This window comes from Neovison vison, chromosome 7 (genome assembly GCF_020171115.1).
Source record: "Neovison vison isolate M4711 chromosome 7, ASM_NN_V1, whole genome shotgun sequence".
Lineage (NCBI taxonomy): Eukaryota > Metazoa > Chordata > Mammalia > Carnivora > Mustelidae > Neogale > Neogale vison.
Window position 1 is genome coordinate 189793054 of NC_058097.1, and position 22016 is coordinate 189815069.

The 22016-nt window shown below is 40.9% G+C and overlaps 1 protein-coding gene across 1 annotated transcript in view; it reads right to left on the reverse strand.

The window, feature by feature from the left end:
• Window positions 1-21515, reverse strand: part of CKAP5 (cytoskeleton associated protein 5) — a 107828-nt gene extending 86313 nt beyond the window's left edge. The window contains exon 1 of the mRNA XM_044259207.1: window positions 21436-21515. The gene's annotated coding sequence lies outside the window, so the exon portion shown is untranslated. The remainder of the gene's footprint in view (window positions 1-21435) is intronic.
• Between the last annotated feature and the right edge of the window lie 501 nt (window positions 21516-22016).

A 22016-nucleotide genomic window follows, 5' to 3' on the forward strand; every position in this document is an offset into this window, starting at 1 on the left:
CATGTGGGTTGCTTCTAGCTTTTAACAATTGTGAAAAAAGCTGCTATAGATTGTTGTATGGACGTAAGTTTTCCTTTCTGTTGGGCAAATACCCAGGAGTGGGAATGTTGGGTGGCAAGGTAAGTATATGTTTAATTTTGTAAGTAACTGCCAAACTGTTTTCCAAAGTGGCTGTATGAACCATTTTGCATTGCTCCTCCATCAGCACTATCTGAGAATGCAAGTGTAATTGGATTATTGCTTAGTACTAATTTCTAGTAGGGCTCTGTATTTTACACCTATGAATGAAAGCCCGTTCTTTCCCTAATTTAGTGCTAATGGTTTGTAACATACTCTTCCATTTACAACCAGTCATTGTTCACTCTTTCAAATCCCATCAAAGAACAGTCCAATCTGGTCATTTTATTGGGATCAACAAGCTACAAGACTAAACAAAAAGTACTCCTAGTAAACAGAACAAACTAAAGCATGTATTATCTATCTGTCAGAGGAACTGGTTTTCCAACATTCAGATGAGTTTATCCAAAGCATCAACAATCTCTTTATATAACAAATTATATTAAACGTCTTTATCAAAAGTATAATTCTCTTGATTACGAACCAAGAAGCAGCTTCAAGAAAGTATCTGAAAACTTATCATAAATACTTTGTCCACTATTACAAAAAAATGCTTTAAAAAGGGTGTCTGGAATTTTTATACATTGTTGGTGAGCATGAAGAAACTGGTATATCCAATTTGGAAAATACTGTCCACACAAAAACTGGTATGTAAATGTTAATAGCAACATTAGTCATTAACAGCCCCAAAGGAGAAACAACCCAAAAATCCATCAGTTGATGAAAGGGTAAACAAAATCTGATCTAGCCATACAATGGAATAATACTCAGCCATAAAAAAGGATTGAAACAGCTATATATACTACAATATGGGTTAACCCTGAATACATCATGCTGAGTTAAAGAAGCCAGGCACAAAAGGCCATATGTTGGATGATTCTGACCATATGAAATGCCCAGGTCAGGCAAATCCACAGGGACAGAAAGTAGAATAGTGGTTGCCAGGGGATGGGTTATACAGAAAGAGAAAGGGGGAGTAAGGAATGACTGCTAATGGGTATGAAGTCTCTTGGGAGTGATAAAAATGTTCTGGAATTAGACAGCGGCGATGGTTGCACAATATGTGAATATACTAAAAAGCCACTGAATTGTATGTATCTGTTTAAAGAATAAATTTTATGGTATGTGAATTATATTTCAATTAAAATACCCATTGACAGGAGAATGGATAAACAAGCTGTGGTATATTCACAGAAAAATATTATAGAGAAGTGAAAACAAATGAAGGCATCTGTTAGCAAAAACACAGATGAATTTCACAAATCATGCCGAGAGAAAAATAGCCAATATTAAAGAATATACAATATGATTACATAAATCCAAACAATATATTGCTTAGGAGTATATATGTTTGTGGTTAAATTTAAAAGAAAAGTACAAGAGGCACCTGGGTGCTCAGTCAATTAAGTAGCTGACTCTTGGTTTCCAAGTTCATGATCTCAAGGTTGTAAGATTGAGCCCTGTGGGGCGCCTGGCTGGCTCAGTGGGTTAAGCCTCTGCCTTTGGCTCAGGTCATGATCTCATCAGGGTCCTGGGATTGAGCCCCGCATCGGGCTCTCTGCTCAGCAGAGAGCCTGCTTCCTCCTCTCTCTCCCTCTGCCTGCCTCTCTGCCTGCTTGTGATCTCTGTCTGTCAAATAAATAAATAAAATCTTTAAAAAAAAAAAAAAAAAAAAGATTGAGCCCTGTGTTGGGCTCTGTGCTGGGTGTGGAGCCTGTTTAAGATTCTCTTTCTCCCTCTCTCTTTGCCCCCCCTCCACCTCTAAAAGATAAAAATGAAAAAAAGAAAAGTACAAGGAGGACATTAAACTTATAACATAAATAATTTATTATATTTAAATATATATTTATATTAAGTATTCCATGAGTTTAAAGACTAAAAGAAAAAAAAAGCTATGCCTCTTGCTAGTAGGATTTTGTAATTTAAAAAGTTACATACTACAGTGTTCAGCCAGAAGTGTTGGGAGGCACTTTTTTTCCCTCCAATCTGAGAGGAGCACTGGGCTGGAAAGAAGAAAATTTACATCTCCAAATCCCTGTTCTATCATTAACTAGTTGTGAAACCTTAGGGAAGTCATTGAATCTTTGGTGGCTTTAGTGTTGTTATGCATAAAACAAAGAGTTTGTATCAACAGCTCTCCCACCTCTGAAATTTATGAGACACTGTTCCACAACCACTATTTATACATGATAAATGGCAGGCTTGCAATTCCAAGTTCTCCAGTACTACAGTATCTGCAGCTAATGTTAAATGCTTGGAAAATGCTTCTACTTCAGTGGGAAAATCTCCTAACCTCATTCTCTTTAGCCCTTGGTTAAATTACTACAAAGGAATGGTATCAGCTGTAGTGATAATCTGAACCCAGTTTGCAGGCATGTTGGTTCTACCATCATTTTCCTTTCCAGGCACTTCCTTTTTAGTTTTTTTTTAAGGGGAGGAGGGTAGGGTTTTTTAAGAGAGGAAAGAGCTTTTCCAGGTACTCTCACCCTAGTAGAACAGATTTTCTTCCCAGGCCAAAAAGAAGAAATTCACACAAACCACTCAAAAAGCACAATAATAAGTCTCTTATGCCTGGCAAAGAAAGTAATGTGGTAAGGGTAAAAACACTGATTCAAGAAGTCAGAAATATGAACTGTATCTCCTTCTCCATGAGTGCAGTACAGTGAAGGAGAGTTTCTGAGTCATCTAGTCACATCTAAGCACAATTTGTGGCACCAAGAAGTCACTATCACATTCAGAGTAGGCATTCCCAGGGCCTCTACTCAGGGGACCACATCTAGCTGAACATTCTACTACCAACTATCAGTTAGAGGGGATTTAAAAGGATACATTAAAAGTCCAGGAGAGGGGTGCCTGGGTGGCTCAGTGGGTTAAAGCCTCTGCCTTCGGCTCAGGTCATGATTCCAGGACCCTGGGATCCAGCCCCACATCAAGCTCTCTAGAGCTCTGCAGGGAGCCTGCTTCCTCCTCTCTCTGGGCCTGCCTCTCTGCCTTCTTGTGATCTCTGTCAAATATATAATTAAAATTCTTAAAAAAAAAAAAAAGTCCAGGAGAAACAGCTTCATTGGAGAATTCACTTAAAGAAGAATTAACACCAATTCTCCTGAAACTCTTCCAAAAAACTGACGAGAACAGTTCCAATTCATTCTAAAAGGCCAGAATTACCCTGATATGAAAGCCAAAGCCACTGTAAGAAAACTATACACCAATATCACTGATAAATACTGATGAAAAATCCTCAAAATACTAGCAAACTGAATCCAACAGCACATTAAAAAGATTATACACCATGCCCAAGTGGAATTTATTCCTGGAATGCAAGAATGGTTCAACATACCAAAATTAACCAATATAGTACATCATAACTCATCATAAGAACAAAGAACAAAACCACATGATCATCTCAACTGACACAATAAAAAGCATATATGCCAAGATTTAATACCCTCAATGATCAAAACACCCCAAGTAGGAATGTAAGAAAACTATCTCAACATTCTAAAGGCCATTATGAGAAGCCCATAGCTAACATCATACTCAATGGTGAATGACAAGCTTTCCCTCTAAAATCAGGAACATGGTAAGGATGGCTGTTCTAGCCATTCCTATTCAATATAGTATTGAAAGTTTTAGCCAGGACACCTGGGTGGCTCAGTCAGTTGAGCAACTGACTCTTGATCTCAAGGTCATGAGTTCAATCCCAGCACTAGGTTCCATGCCCAGGACAGTGCCCACTTAAAAAAAAAAAAAGAAAAAGAAAAAGAAAAAGCAACCTACAGAATGGAAGAAAATACCTGCAAATCATGTATCTGATGAGGGGTTACTATCCAGAAGATATAAAAAACTTGTACAACAACCCAAATAACCCACCTAAAAAAATGGGCAAAAGACTTAAATAGACAGTTCTCCAAGTCTGATATACAAATGGCCAACAGCATATGAAGATGCTCAACATCACTAATCATCAGAAAACTACAAATCGAGGTGTGCCTGGCTGGCTTAGTCAGGTAAGCGTCTGACTCTTGATTTTGCCTCAGGTCATGATCTCAGGGTTGTAAGCTCAAACCCCACTTGCAGATCCACATTGGGCATGGAGACTGCTTGGGATTTCTCTCTCCCTCTCCTTTTGCCCCTTCCCCCTCCTCCACTTCCACATGTGCTCTCTCCAAATAAATAAATAATAGAAAAACAAAAAGGGGGTGCCCGGGTGGCTCAGTCTGGTAAGCATCCAACTCTTGATTTCTGCTCAGGTCATAATCTTACGATCATGAGATCAAGCCTCACACCCAGTGTGGAACCTATTTAAGATTCTCTCTTCCTCTCCATCTGCATGAGCCCCCTACACTTGTAAGCCTATGTGCTCTCTCTTAAAAAAAAAAAAAAAAAGGAAAGAAAGAAAGAAAAATACAAATCAAAGCTACAATGAGATTATCAACTCATACCCATTAAAATGATTACTATATTAAAAAAACTAAAATAAATATTAGCAAGAATGTAGAGAAATAGGAACCCTTGGACACCATTGGCAGGACTGTAAAATGGTTCAACTGCTATGGAAAATGATACAGTTGGCCAAAAAATTAACAATAGAGTGCCAGGGTGGCTCAGCTGGTTAAGCGTCAAAGGGCTCAGATCATGATCCCAGGGTCCTGGTATGGAGCCCTGCATCAGGCTCCCTGCTCAGTGGGGAGCCTGCTTCTCCTACTCCCTCTGCTGCTCCCCATGCTTGTGCTCTCTTGCCTGTCAAATAAATAAATAAAATCTTTAAAAAAATTCAAAATAGAATACCACATAACTATGTGATCCAGCAATCCTACTTCTGATTTTATGTATACATATGTACATAGATATATACATATCCAAAAATATTAAAAGTTGGGCCTCAAAAGATTTATATACCCATGTTAAAGCAGCACTGTTGGGGTGCCTGGGTGGCTCAGTGGGTTAAAGCCTCTGCCTTCGGCTCAGGTCATGATCCCAGGGTCCTGGGATGGAGCCCCGAATGGGGCTCTCTGCTCGGCAGGGAGCCTACTTCCCCCTCTCTCTCTGCCTGCCTCTCTACCTATTTGTGATTTCTGTCTGTCAAATAAATAAATAAAATCTTTAAAGCAGCACTGTTCACAATACCCAAGAAGTAGAAGCAACACAAATGTCTACTGAAGAATGGATAAACAAAATGTAGTATATACATACAATGGAATGCAAGCCTTAAAAAGGAAGGAAATCAGGGTGCCTGGGTGGCTGAGTGGGTTAAGCCTCTATCTTTGGCTCCAGTCATGGTCTTCGGGTCCTGGGATCGAGCCCCACATTGGGCTTTCTGCTCAGCAGGGATTCTGCTCCCCCCCCAACCCCAATGCCTGCCTCTCTGCCTATTTGTGATCTCTCTCTGTCAAATAATAAATTTTAAAAATAAAATTAAATTTAAAACCTTAAAAAAAAAAAAAAAGGACATCATGTTATATGCTACAGTATGGATGAACTTTGAAAGCATTACACTAAGTGAAATAAACCAGTCACAGAAAGACAAATACTGTATGATTCCACTTATATGAGGTATCTAAACTAGTAAAATTCATAGAAACAAAGTAGAAAGATGGTTATCAGGGGCTGGGGAAGGGGGAAAGAGAATGTACAGACTCAGACCTGCAAGATGAAAAAAAGGTCTGGAGATCTGTTTCACAACAACGTGAAAGTACTTAATTTATAATGTACTTAATCAGGGAGCGCCTAGGTGGCTCGGTTGGTTAGGTGACTACCCTCAGCTCAGGTCATGATCCTGGAGTCTGGGGATCAAGTTCCACATTGGGTTCCCAGCTCCATGGGAAGTCTGCTTCTCCCTCTGACCTTCTCCCCTCTCATGCTCTCTCTCAATATCTCTCAAATAAATAAATAAAATTAATAAAATAAAATGTACTTAATTAAAAATGGTAAGTTTTGTGTGTTGTATATTTTTACAACTTTAAAAAAGTGAGACATTGTTCCATTCAACTAAGTGCTCTGTAGCTATTTAAAAAAAGATGAAGACTAAAGTAAATATTTAAATATTACTGGAAGAAATACTAAGTTTTAAAAAGAAAACTGGAAGACAGTATATGAAGCCTAATTTTTATGCTTAGTAAAACCATATAGGGGGATGTACACACTGGTAGTCAGCTGATATCTACCCCCAAAGGGACTAGATTTTTTTTTTTTTAAGATTTTATTTATTTATTTATTTGTCACAGAGAGAGAGTGAGAGAGAGTGAGGGCACAAGCAGGCAGAGGCAGAGGCTTAACCCACTGAGCCACCCAGGCGTGCCGAAGGGACTAGATTTTAATCTCTGAGCCTATAATTGTCACTTTATTTGGAAAAAGGGTTTTTGTAGATGTGATTAAATTAAGGATCTTGGGGTGCCTGTGTGGCTCAGTGGGTTAAAGCCTCTGCCTTCGGCTCAGGTCATGATCTCAGGGTGCTGGGATCAAGCCCTGCATCGGGCCCTCTGCTTGGCAGGGAGCCTGCTTCTTCCCTCTCTTTTTGCCTGCCTCTCTGCCTACTTGTGATCTATCAAATAAATAAATAAAATATTTAAAAAAAATAAATTAAGGATCTTGAGATGGGGAGATTATCCTGGGTTATCTGAATGGGCCCTAAACACAATCACATATATCCTTCTAACAGAGAAAGAGGGAAATTTAACACACACAGAGAAGGCCACATAAAGGCAGAAAAGAGCAAAATCAGAAGAGGCTGAAGCGATGTGATACAAACTAAGGAATGCCAACAGCCACCAGAAGAGGCAAGGAAGGAATTCTCCCTGTGACCCTCTGGAGAACCATGGCCCTGCCGTGGTTTTAGGCCCCCATTAGACTGACCTAAATTGTGTCAGACTTCTGGCTTCCAGAACTGAGAGAGAGCAAATTTCTGTTGTTTAAAGCCACCAACTTTGTGGTAATTTGTTACAGAAGCCATAGAAAATGAATATAGCTTTGTAAACATTTGAAATAACATAAAATTTCCTAGAAGGATCCACAGAAAATATTTCTAAGTAGTATGTCTAAGGAGCTGGCTAAAGAACTTTGACTTTTTCACTTTCCTACCTAGTCATTCTTTTTTTTTTTTCCCCCTTTTAAGATTTATTTATTTATTTAAGAGAAAGCGAGCGAGGGTGGGGATCAGAGCAGTGGGTAGGGAGAAGGACAGCAGACTCCATGCTGAGTGTGGGGCTTGACCCTACAACCCCAAGATCATGACCTGAGCCAAACCCAGGAGTTGGACACTTAAACAACTTAGTCCCCAGGAGCCTTCTCAGCCATTCTTTTTTAAAAACAAAAAACAAAACAAGCTTCAATGCTTTTGAAAGCTCTAAAGCTTTAAAATTCCAGCTTGGAGTCCTGAAGCTGGTTCTTTTTATACTCATGCCATAAGCTAAGCCTCACTTCTCCCTCTGAACATTTTTTGGCCACCATATCGCCTCTGAAAGAAGGAACTGAATCTTATTTATTACTCCAGCATCTAGCAGAGTGCTTCGAACTCTAACATAATTCCTAAGATAGCACCATTTCATCAAACCATAGAAGTCTTAAATATATAATAAATGTGTTCCTTGAGTTATTTATAAATAAAATTTTGTATGTTTAATGTGTATTTCAAGTATGTCAGAAAAATACGATATATTTAATGGAATTCTGAAGTAAGCCATTTTTCAAAGTGAGAAATCACTCAGCAATAGATTCTGAAATTTTAAAGAGTTTTGCCACTGTTTTCTTGTTACCCATTTTTTATTATAAAATCCATTGAGAGAGGGTAATTTTAATTTCAGAGTCTTTGACTTTGGCAAAGCCATGGCAGTAGAACAGTTGTTTGCAATAAGTCTGATTGTAGAGAGCTCCAATCAAGAATAAATACAATCGGGGCGCCTGGGTGGCTCAGTGGGTTGGGCCTCTGCCTTCAGCTCGGGTCATGATCCCAGAGTCCTGGGATCGAGCCCCACATCAGGCTCTCTGCTCAGCAGGGAGCCTGCTTCCCCCTCTCTCTCTCTGCCTGCCTCTCTGCCTACTTGTGATCTCTGTCTGTCAAATAGATAAATAAAATCTTTAAAAAAAAAAAAAGATTAAATACAATCTACACCAGTCGTGTTGGGCTCTGGAGATAGATCTGAGCTCTAAAACTTGCTTTGTCACATACTAGCTGAGCCTCGGTTTCATCATCTGTCCTAAAAGTACGATCTTCATGTGGTTCCCTATTTAATACACACTGCTGGAGCAGTCCCAGTGTGCCAGGCACTATTTTAGGCACTTCACATGTACGGACTCATTTACGTTCTTATAACTCTAAACTTGGTGATATTATCATCTCCATTTTACAGACAAGGAAACTGAGGCACATAGATTAAGCAACTTGCCTAAGGTAATTCAATTAAATGTAAAAATTAAATGAGATTTTGCCTTATACATGTTAAGAATCCCAATATCCACATTACCCCCCTTCCCCACAAGTACACTGGCTTGTGGAATCATGTGAGGTTACTCAGTTAGGCACCCAACTACATGCTGAGTATGGGTTGTACAGTATAGTAGCCCAGGGGCCAGCTACTGTGAGTGTGTAACAGAGGCACCTAATCTAGACTCAGGGGCCAGGGAAGGTCTCCCCGAGAAACTGATACAGGCATACCTCACTTTATTCCAGATACTATGGTTTTTACAAATTGAAGATTTGTAGCAACCCTGGACCAAGCAAGTCTATGGGCACCAATTCCCCAATAGCATTTACTCACTTTGTCCGTGTCACATTTTGGACATTCTACAGTGCTTCAGTTTTTTTTTTCATTATTATTGTATTTGTTATGGTGACCCGTGATCACTAATCTTTTTTCTTTTTTTGGTTGGTGATTTTTGATGCTACTTTTGTAATTGTTTTGGGGCACCATGAACCACATCCATACTAGACAGCAAACTTAATCGATAAAGGCTGTTGGGTTCTGACTGCCCCACCAACTGCCCTTTCAAGCCTACCTATTCTCTCTCTCTCCTCATGCCTCCCTATTCTGAGACACAACAATACTCAAGTTAGACCAATTAACAACCCTACAATGACCTCTAAATGTTTAAGTGAAATAAAGACTTGCATGTTTCTCACTTTAATATTTTACTTATTTATTTCTTAAGTAGGCTCTATGCCCAGTGTGGGGCTCAAACTCACAACCCTGAGATCAAGAGCTGCAAGCTCTACCGACTGAGCCAGCCAGGTGTCCCATGTTTCTCACTTTAAATCAAAAGCTAGAAATGATTAAGCTTAGTGTCCAAAGCCAAGATAAGCCAAAAGCTAGACCTCTTACATCAGTTAGCCAAGTTGTGAATGCAACGGAAAAATTCTTGGAAAAAATTAAAAATGCTACGCTAGTGAATGCAGCAATGGTAAGAAAGGGAAGAGCCTTACTGCTGATACAGAGAAAGTTTTAGTTGTCTGGAGAGAAGATCAAACCAGCTGCAACATTCTCTTAAGCCAAAGCCTAATTGAGAGCCAGGCCCTGAGTCTCTTCAATTAATTCTATGAAGGAGAGAGGTAAAGCTGCAGCAAAGTCTGAAGGTAGGAGGCTGGTTCATGAGGCTTAAGGAGAGTAATCTTCCTTAACATCAAAGTGCAGAGCGAAGCAGCAAGTGCTGATAAAGAAACTGCAGCAAGTTATTATCCACAAGATCTATTTAAGGTTCCAATGAAGGGGGCCTCACTAAACAATCGATTTCCAATGAGAATGAAGCCTTCCTTCTATGGCTTTCATAGTTAGAGAGGAGAACTCAATGCCTGGCTTCAAAGGACAGGCTGACTCTACCGTTAGGGGCTAATGTAGTGGGTGATTTTAACTTAAAGTCAATGTATATTTACCATTCTGAAAATACTAGGGCCACTAAGAATTGTGCTAAATCTACTTTGCCTGTGCTTTACAAACCGAACAGCAAAGCCTGGATGATAGCACTTCTGTTTCTAACAGTTTAATGAATAGTTTAAGCCCACCGTTGAGACCTACTACTCAGGGGGGAAAAAAAAAAAGATTCATTTCAAAATATTACTGCCCAGGGGCGCCTGGGTGGCTCAGTTAGTTAAGCATCTGCCCTTGGCTCTGGTCATGATCCCAGGGTCCTGGGATTGAGCCCCACATCAGGCTCTCTGCTCAGCGGGGGCCCTGATTCTCTCCCTCTGCTTACTTATGCTCTCTCTCTCTCTCTGTCAGATAAATAAATAAAATCTTCAAAATATTACTGCTCACTGACCATGCACCTAGCCACCCAAGAGTTCTGATGGAAATGTAAAAGATTAATGTTGTTTTCATGCCTGTGAACACAATATCCATTCTGCAGCCCACAGACCAAAGAGCAACTCTGCCTTTTTAAATATTACTTATAAACTACATTCCATAAGACTGTAACTGCCATAGAGACTCCTCTGATGGACATGGTCAAAGTAAACTGAAAACCATCTGGAAAGGATTCACCACTTTAAATGCCATTAAGAATATTCATGATTCATGGGAAGAGAGCAAAATATCAACACTAACAGGAATTTGGAAGAAGGTGATTTCAGCTCTTGTGGAGGACTTTGAAGGGTCTAGACTTCAGTGGAGGAAGTAACTGCAGATGTAGTAGAAAGCAAGAGAACTAGAATCTGAAGTGGAGCCTGAAGATGTGACTGAAATGATGTAATCTCATGATAAAATTTTAATGGATAAGGAGTTATTTCTTATGGATGAGCAAAGAAAGTGGTTTCTTGAGATAGAATCTACTCTTGGGGGGCACCTGGGTGGCTTGGTGGGTTAAAGCCTCTGCCTTCAGCTCAGGTCATGATCCTGGGGTCCTGGGATCGAGCCCCTCATTGGGCTCTCTGCTCAGCGGGGAGCCTGTTTCCTCCTCTCTCTCTGCCTGCCTCTCTGCCTGCTTGTGATCTCTGTCTGTCAAATAAATAAATAAAATCTTAAAAAAAAAAAAAAAAGAACCTACTCTTGGTGAAGATGCTGTGAAGACTACTGAAATGACAACACAGGATCTGAAATATCATGTAGCTAAAGCAGCAGCATGGGGGGCTCAGTCAATTAAGCATCTCCCTTCAGCTCAGGTCACGATCCCAGGGTCCTGGGACAGAGTTATGCGTCAGGCTCCTTGCTCAGCGTGCAGCCTGCTTCTCCCTCTGCGGGCCACTCCCTCTGCTTGAGCTCTCTCTCACAAATAAATAAATCTTTAAAAAAAAAAAAAAAGGCAGCATCAGGGTTTGAGAGGCTGACTCCAATTTTGAAAGAAGTTCTACCGTGGGTAAATGCTATCAAACTGCATCACATACTACAGAGAAATTGTGAAAGGAAGAGTCCAACAATGCCGCAAACTTCACTGGTGTCTTATATTAACAAACTGCTACAGCCACTTCCACCTTCAGCAACCATCAGCCTGATCAGCTAGCAGCCATCAACACCAAGGCAAGACCTTCTATCACCAGAAGGATTACATACACTGAAATGTATATATATATGATTTTTATTTATTTGTTTGACAGACAGAGACAGAGCACAAGCAGGAGGAGTGGCAGAGGGAAAAGGAGAAGTGTCTCCCCTCTGAGCAGAGAACCCAACACAGGGCTCCATCCTAGGACCCTGGGATCATGACCTGAGCTAAAGGCAGATGCTCAAGTAAACCACACAGGTGTCCCCCTATGATATTCTTTAATTAAGGTATGCACATTGTTTTTTTAGACATAACATTACTGCACATTTAACAGAATACAGTGTCCTGTAAACATAATTTTTACATACACTAGGAAACAAAAAAAAATTATTTGACTCACTTTATTGTGATATTCGCTTTATTCAGTGGTCTGGAACTGAACCTGCAGTATCTCTAAGGTATGCCCGTAATTAAGGCTGAGAACTAAAGGCAATTAATAGGGATTAGCCAGGCAAAGGCATAATGAGTGAGGAAAATAGAGAATGTTACAGGCTTGTGTGTCAAAGCCCCCAAAAGCTAAGCAAATTAAAGAACAGGATCGTAACTCAAGGGGCCAAACGGGCTGAAAAGGGCCATATTATACAAACTCAGTGACTTTATGCAAGAAAGGAGTATACAGATTACCTGGCAGCTGCCAAACGCTCAAGAATGGTACCTGCCATTATTATGTTGTTATAAGCACCATGCCAGTCATTCAGGGTTTTTAGATTCAGTTCCAACTTTAACCCGTCTTCTTTTCCAAGGAAGGCCTAAGTTAGCACAGAGCTCTTAGGACCAAGAAAGACAGGTCTCCTCTGGTTTAAAACCAACTGCCTCTTTGGAAGTACAGATAATCTATTCCTTTGTATCCTATAGAAAGCAGATTTACTATTAATTAAAAAGTAAATGCCATTTTGTAAAACTCAAAGGGACTGTCTATATTTTGTCTGTAGGAGTCTCCCATACTAAACATTGCTCAAAACAAGCAAGTAGTCCTCAGAAGCGTAAAAAGTGGCTTTATTTACTGCGTGGAGATTTCTGATATGATATTTGGTCTTTACTCCCAAATGAAGCACTCATACTAGTTCTAGACCAGGAGACTTTCATGAGGTTTTATTTGTTTGTTTAAAGATTTTTTTTTAGGGTGCCTGGGTGGCTCAGTGGGTTAAGCCGCTGCCTTCGGCTCAGGTCATGATCTCAGGGTCCTGGAATCGAGTCCCGCATTGGGCTCTCTGCTCAGCAGGGAGCCTGCTTCCTCCTCTCTCTCTCTGCCTGCCTCTCTGCCTACTTGTAATCTCTCTCTGTCAAATAAATAAATAAAATCTTAAAAAAAAAAAAGATTTCTTTTTAAAGATTTTATATTTTATTTGACAGAGAGAGAGAGATCATAAGTAGGCAGAGAGGCAGGCAGAGACAGAGGGGGAAGCAGGCTCCCCGCTGAGCAGAGAGCCCGATGCGGGGCTCCATCCCAGACACTGAGATCATGACCCGAGCCGAAGGCAGCGGCCCAATCCACTGAGCCACCCAGGCGCCCCTAAAGATTTTATTTTTAAGTAATCTCCATACCCAACATGGGGCTCAAACTCACAATCCCATGATCAAGAGCATAGGCTCTACCAACTGAGCCAATCAGGCACCCCTCATGAAACTTTTTTTTTTTTTAAGAATAATTTATTTATTTTTGAGAGAGAGAGTGGGGACACGAGTGGGAGGGGAGGAGCAGAGGAAGAGGGAGAATCCCAAGCAGACCTCCCTCTGAGCACAGAGCCCAGTGTGGGGCTCAATCTCAGGAATAACATGGAGGACATTGGGAGATGGAGAAAACAAGTGTGCTGGGGGAAATTGGAGACAGAGACAACCCATAAGAGACTGTGGACTCTGAGAAACAAACTGAGGGTTTTGGACGGGAGGGGGGTGGAGGGTTGGGCAAGCCTGGTGGTAGGTATTAAGGAGGGCAGGTATTGCATGGAGCACTGGGTGTGGTGCATAAACAATGAATTCTAGAACACTAGAAAGAAATAAAATAAAATGAAAAAAATAATAATCATTTATTTATTGGGGGAGGCACCAGTGGGAGGGGAGGGGCAGGGGAAGAGGGAGAGAGAATCCCAAGCAGACTCCCCACTGAGTACAGAGCCCAGTGTGGGGCTCAATCTCAGGACCCTGAGACTACATTGTGAGCCAAAACCAAGAGTCGGGTGCTTAACTGACTGTGCCACCCAGGCGCCCCACATGAGGCTTTTTTAAAAATGTACATTTAAAAGAAAAAAGACCAAGAGAAAAATGTGGAATAATAGTACTAAAAAAAAATTCTTAAAATCTACAAATGAGAGACTTCATACTACAAGTGGATAAAGATATAAAATGATTATTTTTAAAAAATCACTGTGAATTAAAAAAAACTGATTAGGGAATAAGATGTTCTAGACAGCCAAAGTAGCCAAACAGGAGAGGTCGATCCTTGGAACAACAATTTTATGCAATTTTTTTCCCCATATAAATCTAAGAAAATATCTAACCCTCCCAGTCTTCTTAAACAAAGTATACTAATAATCATTTAAACTTTTCAGGATAATCTACTATGACCACAGAGGTATGAGGGATTCTTGCACCAAATCTAAATGCTTCCAATATGGCTTTTTGAATTTTAATGTTTTACATGTTGTAGCTTTTCTTCCTTCCTTTTGATCAAGCTAACATTTTTAGTTAGCTTGTAACAGTGTTGCTTTTTAAAGTTTTAGCTCTTGATTTAAAGAACCAAGCAAGCTGAAACTGTCTAAAAGAGGAAAGGATCTACTTGAGGGAAGCCAATAAAATCTGTGATACCTACTTAGGCTGCTGAAAAACCTTTTTTGGTTTATTTCCTGGTAGTTGACTTTCTGATACATAAAATGCTATTTTAAGTCTTATGATTGAAGAATGAAAAGACAAAAACAACACATTAAACAAAAGCATCCACATGAAACAAATGAATTTCATTTCAAGAAATTCTTGAAACTACACAATTTTTTTCCTCATCTTCCCAGGATCTAAAAGTCACTTTAATTAATAACAAATCTCTAAAAAATATAATTAAGAGATCAAAGAAGCAAAAATCATGTTTGAAGAGAGAAGGTCACGAGACATGAGATCACCGTGGCTTATCTGACACCCTATCTATGCCAAAAATATATGAACTATTCCAGCTGAGTCAGAATTTATGCTTTGAATGCATCTAAACAAAGATCACATTCCAGATCAAACTACTGCTATTACCAGGTCATGGAAAACAATGCTTTCTGTGGCACTTAAAAAGTGTTAATTGGGGGGGCGCCTGGGTGGTTCAGTGGGTTGAGCCGCTGCCTTCGGCTCAGGTCATGATCTCAGGGTCCTGGGATCGAGTCCCGCATCGGGCTCTCTGCTCAGCGGGGAGCCTGCTTCCCTCTCTCTCTCTCTCTGCCTGCCTCTCTATCTACTTGTGATTTCTCTCTGTCAAATAAATAAATAAAATCTTAAAAAAAAAAGTGTTAATTGGGGGAAAAAGATCTCAGTAAAAAGCAAGTTACAAAGAAGATATCTGTTTGGGACCTAAGCTTCCTCTGAAAGCTGGGGAGAACTGTATGTGTTCACATTTAGTTTAATATACAGACAGGAAAAAAAAATAATTAAAAAAAAAAGTACAGACAGAAAGATACAGAAACAATTGTATGTATATGCATATACATGGTTTAGCATACATACATAAATTAACTTAGCTCTGTCCACTGAGGGCCTAGAAATAATGACACCCCTAGCAATGAGCCCCCAAATCTTGGTTTCTATAAATCATTATCCAGTAGGAGGAACCACGGCTCCTTGGAGAAATGGCTGATTCTAGAGTTGGGCCAGGGAAAATATAAGATGTGTCTGGGGCACCTTATGGTACTAGAAAGTAAAGGAATGCTAAAAAAGAAAAAAAAAAAAGGATGGAGACATGTCAAAGGGACACAGGAGCCAACATGAAAGATCTCCCAATGGTCAAAGATGGAACAATTCAGCAAAAAAAATAAGTAACCCAGAATCAAGATTATAACTAATAATACAAAATAGATACACTGATATTGGTAAATGGTTGAATAAAAAAAATTAATGGGAGAAGAGACAATTCTTCCTTCCAAAATTCGAAATAATTAATGTGGATACTCTTAAGTGGTACTTAAGCCCTCCATCCACTTTGAGGGTGGGCTAGACTTAGGTGATTTGCTTCCAAAGAATCAGTATAGAAAAGGAAAAATAGTAACCTCACATATTAACATGGTAAACACTACCTTAACCAAGTGATCAAGATCAACATCATCAGTGATAACATGCTGAAGTCACATATCCCCTGATACAAAATGACAGTATTCTGTGGCATTCTTTCCAAAAACATATAACTCTTGTCTAATAATAAAAAAAAAAAAATCAGATAAACTCAAAAGGAGGGACATAACAACTGCACAAGGAATGGTAGGTACCTAAGCACTGTACTCTGTGGATAAAGTCGTTTCCCATGAGAGTATGGGTTACAGCTCTGATACTGCTATACATGTATACTGGAACTGAACAATTAAGTAAATGGATGGTGGGAGCCAGGTTTCTACTGCTGATGTGTAAATTCACAGATTAGCAAGGGGAGAAGGCTAGAATAGCCTATGTGGTAATGGACTGGAACTAGAGGTAGCAGTATGAACTCATGTTTAACTTAACATAGTTATACAGATGATTACACCCAGAAATATTTACAGATAGGTGTATACATAAGCGCTAGTATAAAACTAACTCTTCACTCGGTTAGCTGAGAGGGCTTAAAAGAAAGCAGCAGTGAGGATGCCTGGGTGGCTCAACCCGTTAAGCATCTGCCTTCCGCTCAGCTCAGGAACCTGGAGTCCCAGGATCAAATTAAGCATCTGCCTTCCGCTCAGGTCAGGATCCCAGAGTCCCAGGATTGGAGTCCCAGGATCAAATCATGCACTAGGCTTCCCGCTCAGTGGGAATTCTGCTTCTCCCTCTGCCCTTCACCCAGCACGTGGTCTCTCCCACTCCTCTCTCTCTCTCAAATAAATAAATAAAATCTTAAAAAAAGAAAAAAGAAAAGAAAGCAGCAATAAGAACACTTAGTATCCAAATCTTGGTTTCTGATACCGTTCTCCAATAAAAGGAAGCAGAGATCCTTGGAGAAATAGCTGATTTTAGCACCCTGACAAGAAATACACGAGATGAGCCTGGAGCATCTTGTAGTGCCAGAAAGTAAAGGAGTGTTAAAAAATAATTATATTAAACACACACACACACACACACACACACACACACACACACTGATGTCAGTATGTTAAAGGGGCACAGGAACCAACTGAAAGAGCTCCCAATGGACAAAGCTGGAACAATCTTGAGCAATAAAATAAATATTGGAATATAACTCAAAGCATAAAATAGATATCCTTCATACCATACTGATATAAGTAGACACTTGACTAAATTAACACACGAGGAAAGAGACAAATTTCCATGCAGGAGAATTCCAAGTAAGTTATGTAGATACTCTACCCCAAAGAATAGGGAGCATAACTCTTCATTCCTTAAATGTAGGCAACCCAGTTACTTTTTTTTCCAAAGAGGACAGTATGGAATGGGGGGGCGGAATTAACTTTATAAAGGAACAACCTGACAAACAATACTTCAGCCAAGTGATCAAAGTCAGTATCAACAGTCATAAATCATGTCGATAGTATGCATCCTCAATATGAGATGATGAAAATGGTACCTTCTTTCTGCCATCATCCTCCCTAAAAACCATAACCCCAGTGTAATCATGAGAAAATTATATGATAAATTCCAATAGTGGGGCACCCTAAAATATACTTGACCAATACTCCTAAAAATTTCCATAGAAAGATTTTTAAATTAAAAAAATAATAATAACAGGGCCACCTGCGTGGCTCAGTGGGTTAAAGCCTCTACCTTCGGCTCAGGTCATGATCCCAGAGTCCTGGGATCCAGCCCCGCATCGGGCTCTCTGCTTAGGGGGAGCCTGCTTCCCCCACCCCCCTCTGCCTCCCTTCTCTGCCTACTTGTGATCTCTGTCTCTGTCAAATAAATAAATAAAATCTTTAAAAATGATAATAATAATAACAACAGAGGCACCTGGGTGGCTTAGCTGGTTAAGCGTCCAGCTCTTGATTTCTGCTCAGCTCTTGATCACCAGATCCAGCCCTGTGGCAGGCCCCAGCAGACTCCGAGGGAGCCTGCTCAGGATTCTTTCTCTGCCCCCACCACTCTGATGTGAGCTTACACATTTGCCATCTCTTTTTCTCTCAAATAAATAAATAAATAAATAATGATGGCAAGGGGGCATGGGCACACACCTGGCTAGCTCAGTCGGTAGAACATGTAATCTTCATCTCATGGTTGTGAGTTTGAGCCTCACGATGGGCATGGTGTCTATTTAAAAAATAAAATAAAATCTTTTTTTTTTTTTAAAGATTTTAATTTTTTATTTTACAGAGAAAGAACACAAATAGGCAGAGAGAGACAGGAAGCAGGCTCTCTGCTGAGCAGAGAGCCCGATGTGGGCCCCAATTTTAGGACCCTGAGACCATGACCTGAGCCAAAGTCAGAGGCTCAACCCACTGAGCTACCCAGGTGCCCCCCAAAAATAAAATAAAATCTTAAAAACTAAATAACAACAACAACAACAAAGGCAGGAGTGGGGCAGCCAAATCTACCTTGCCTCCCAGTTGACACAAAGGTACCATTTTTCCAGTTTTCTTAGTTGAAGACTTCCCAAATTAGTCTGTTGAGATACGGCTCACACCCAAAGACACAGTAACACAGCCAGTTTTATTTTATATACTTACTGTCTTTATCACTTTATCACACAGAAAAGACTATGACAGTTTTGACCAATTTTGTTCAACAAATATTTTTTGACTACCTTTTTTGTTCCAAGCATTGTTTGAGCATTGAGGTAACCTCAAAGGTAGAAGAAAGAAAAAAAAAATCTGTGCTCTGCTTTCTTTTACTGTGAGGAAATCAGACAATACACAACCAAACAATAAATGACCTATCAGATAGTGATAAATGCTATGAAATGAATAAAAAAGTAAAGTGAGGCACACAAATGCCCAAGAAAGCTATTCCAATTGGAAGCATAGAAAATGCCTCTTTAAGGAGATGACATTTGAGTTGAGACCTGAGCAGAGCTGGTATACAAAGAGAACAGCAAATGTAAAGGCCAAAAAGAGCAAGTTTAACGTGCCCAAGGTATCTCATGTAAACAGGGCAACCACCTGGATAGGAATGAGATAAAGTGAAACATAAAAGTCATTTAAGGATCTCAAACCACTCCAACATTGCTCACCAGGAATCCATCAATGGTAATTAGATCAAGATCTCAATTTTATGCTACCACACAATCTCCCCCAAAGTCACAGCTGTCCAATAAATAATGTATTTTGAACCGCCCCATCTTCCCTCTAAAAACTACCATGCCTCTCATTCCTATTTTCTCTTGGCTCTGCTAAAAGTATTAAGAAAAAAGGGAGGGGGAGTATTCTACCGAGAAAAAAAGTCCTGAATTCTCCATAACAGATCTCATTACTTCATATAGTACAACCACAGGTTAAAAGCAAAGACCCTGGAGACAGACTAACTTGGGTTCAAATTCAGATTCTATTAGTTGTAAGGATCTTGAATAAGTGGCATATCCTTTTGAAGACTCAGTTTCCTCATCTGTAAAAAGCTGGGAGGATTAAGAGATAAAATGTGGCGCCCAGTGACTCTTCAATAAATGTTAGCTACTGCTAATAAAAGTATCTGAGTATTTATTTTGTTCAAGGACCAGAGCTCGGCCAGAGGGATTACAGAAAATACAATTTGCTACAGCAAATTGTTTGAGAGATAAAACTGTCAAACTCCCTTAGGTCAGGAGCTTTGTCTTTTTCTGGTTCACTGGTGTATTCCCAGAATCTGGAACAGTGTTTAACACACAGTGGGCATCAATCTCAGCATGTGTTGAAGGAATGAATGAGACTCCATTAAGTCAAAGGAGCCTAAGAAAGTCTGGCTTTACTTCAAAACAAATAAAAGTTTCATTCCACATCAAGATTTTAAATAATATCCTAAGGCCTTGTTAAAGATGTTTTTATTATTTCTAATTGCCTCCCCAAAATCTAGAACAGTGTTCATAATATTAAGGTACTCAAATTTATTGCAGCTGAAAAACTGCTGCAGGATGCCTGGGTGGCTCAGTCGGTCAAGTGTCTGCCTTTGGCTCAGTCATCATCTCAGGGTCTTGGGATCAAGCCCCACATAAGACTTTCTGCTGCACAGCAAGAAGCCTGTTTCTCCCTCTCCTGCTGTCCCTACCCTTGGCTCACGCTCGCTCTTTCTCTCTGAAATAAATAATAAAATCTTTTTTTTTTATTAAAAAAAGAAAAAAGAAAAAGCTCTGCTGCTAAAATTGAGTTGTCAGTTGTAGACTATACTATTGTTCATAATTCAAAGCTGATGATCAAAACATTGAAAGTAATAAAGTATAAGGTATACTGATTGTTATGGAATACTTCGCTTGCCAGTGCTCCAGTGAACAGACTTAGAAAACTTGTGTAAAATTTTTTCTTCACGGTTGACCAACTAAGTTTAATTTATGCTAGTAAAATAAATTGATTTCACCTCTGTATCATTAAATTTTATAAAAAACAATATTACAGTCTGTCCAGTCCCTTAAGAAAAGCCCAAATCTTTTTAGACTTCTTAAAAATTTCAAAAGACTGTTAGCTTAATATATCGGCTCTTTAGGTCAAAGAAGGACTTTTCAGGGTGATGAAAATGGAGAAAGAAGGAGTTCACCTCTCTAAAAATGAGTTTTCAATTACTATAATTATGCATAAAATAAGACAGGCAGCATTTCTGGGCCAAGATTTGATGCCTTCGTTCCCTGTGAGAATTAGAGCCAAGCATAAATTTGGGGCAAGTTCTGCAAAAACCACTTTACCCTCTATTGATGCTGAATGAAAAACTCATTGTTAGGATTCATCAACAGAATATATTTTCTAACACACAGTAGCCACTCTGGCTTTCACCATTTTCTATCCCAGAAACAAAACAGGATGCATTTAAATCCTGCCTGGCAGTTACCACGATTGAAGGGTAGCTATCTCAACAGCCTAAGAGTGGTAAGAGCTAAAAAGTAAAAATCTGGTATACCGAACCGTAAAGTACCAGGGCCTGCTCAAGTTAACCTACACTGGTGGCTATTGTATAGGTCCGCCAAACCTTCAGAGCTGGAAAGATACCTGAACTCTACTGACACCTTTTGAGAAAGAAAGCCAGGCGTGAGGGCGGAGCGGTATGATAGGAATTATTAAAACCGCAGCAAGCCGGCAGGGACACAGGTGCGCGGGCAGGCCCCGGTACCGCAGTCCTTGTCACGCTTCGAGACGACCGGGCCCGTCACAAGCACGACAGCCTTCCTAGGTTCTTATTCACTCATTCATTCATTTGACAATTACGCGAGTGCACCGTAGCAGGGCCGGCTCGCAGGGCCCCCGCCCCAGCCCCGGAACACCCACAGCCGCCCAGCGCGGCCCTGCGCCGCCAGCATTTCCCCGACGCTGCCGCCCGCACCCAGCCGCGGCGCGCTGGGGTCACCCGGATCCCGGCCTCGGCCGCACACGAGCGCCCACGCCCCCCGCCCTCCCAGCCGCGCGTCCCCCGGCCTCCGCCCCGCTTAGCCGCCTCAGACTCGCCGGGTTCGTGCGGCGTGGGAGGGGCGCGTCTACGGAGGCCCCCCGCCCGGGGTTCAAGGCCCTCCGGCGCGCGCGACGCCTGGACCCGAGGGCCTCGGTGGGTGGGTCGGACCCACCGGCCACTCACCTCCGCCGGGTCAGAACCGAGGGGCCTGCTCTAAGCCGTTTGAAACCGCTTGGGCCGCCGCACACCCCGCAGTGTCCTCGTTGTTTATTGGTTCTCAACGGACCGCCCATCGCCCGTTTATTGGTCCATTTGAAAGGACTGTGGGCACGCGCCGCCTGCGGCTTTAAAGGGGCCGTTCGCAGCCGTGCTTCCTTCGGACCCAGAGCTACCTGCTCCGTTGCGGATAGGGTCGCTGGAGCAAAAGCTGCCGACGACACTCCCCGCCCCCTCTCCCCCAAAGAAGGGCGAAAGATGTGTAGAGCTGTGCATCCTCGGCCACCAGCATGTTTCCTTTATTTAATTTTGGCTATTCAAGCAACTGTCAACACTTGGCAAATTTTTTTAAAAAGTCATTTCATTCACCAAATATTGATTGTGCAGCTAAGTGCGTGAGGGAAACGAGAGGCAGCTGGGATATCGTGGAAGGAGCAGTGAATGGAGCCAGGATGCTGGATTCTGGTCTTGGACCCCCTCTAAGTGCACTCTTCTCAGTAGATCATTTGTAGCTTAGTTTCCACAAAACAGGGTAACAATGTTTCTCT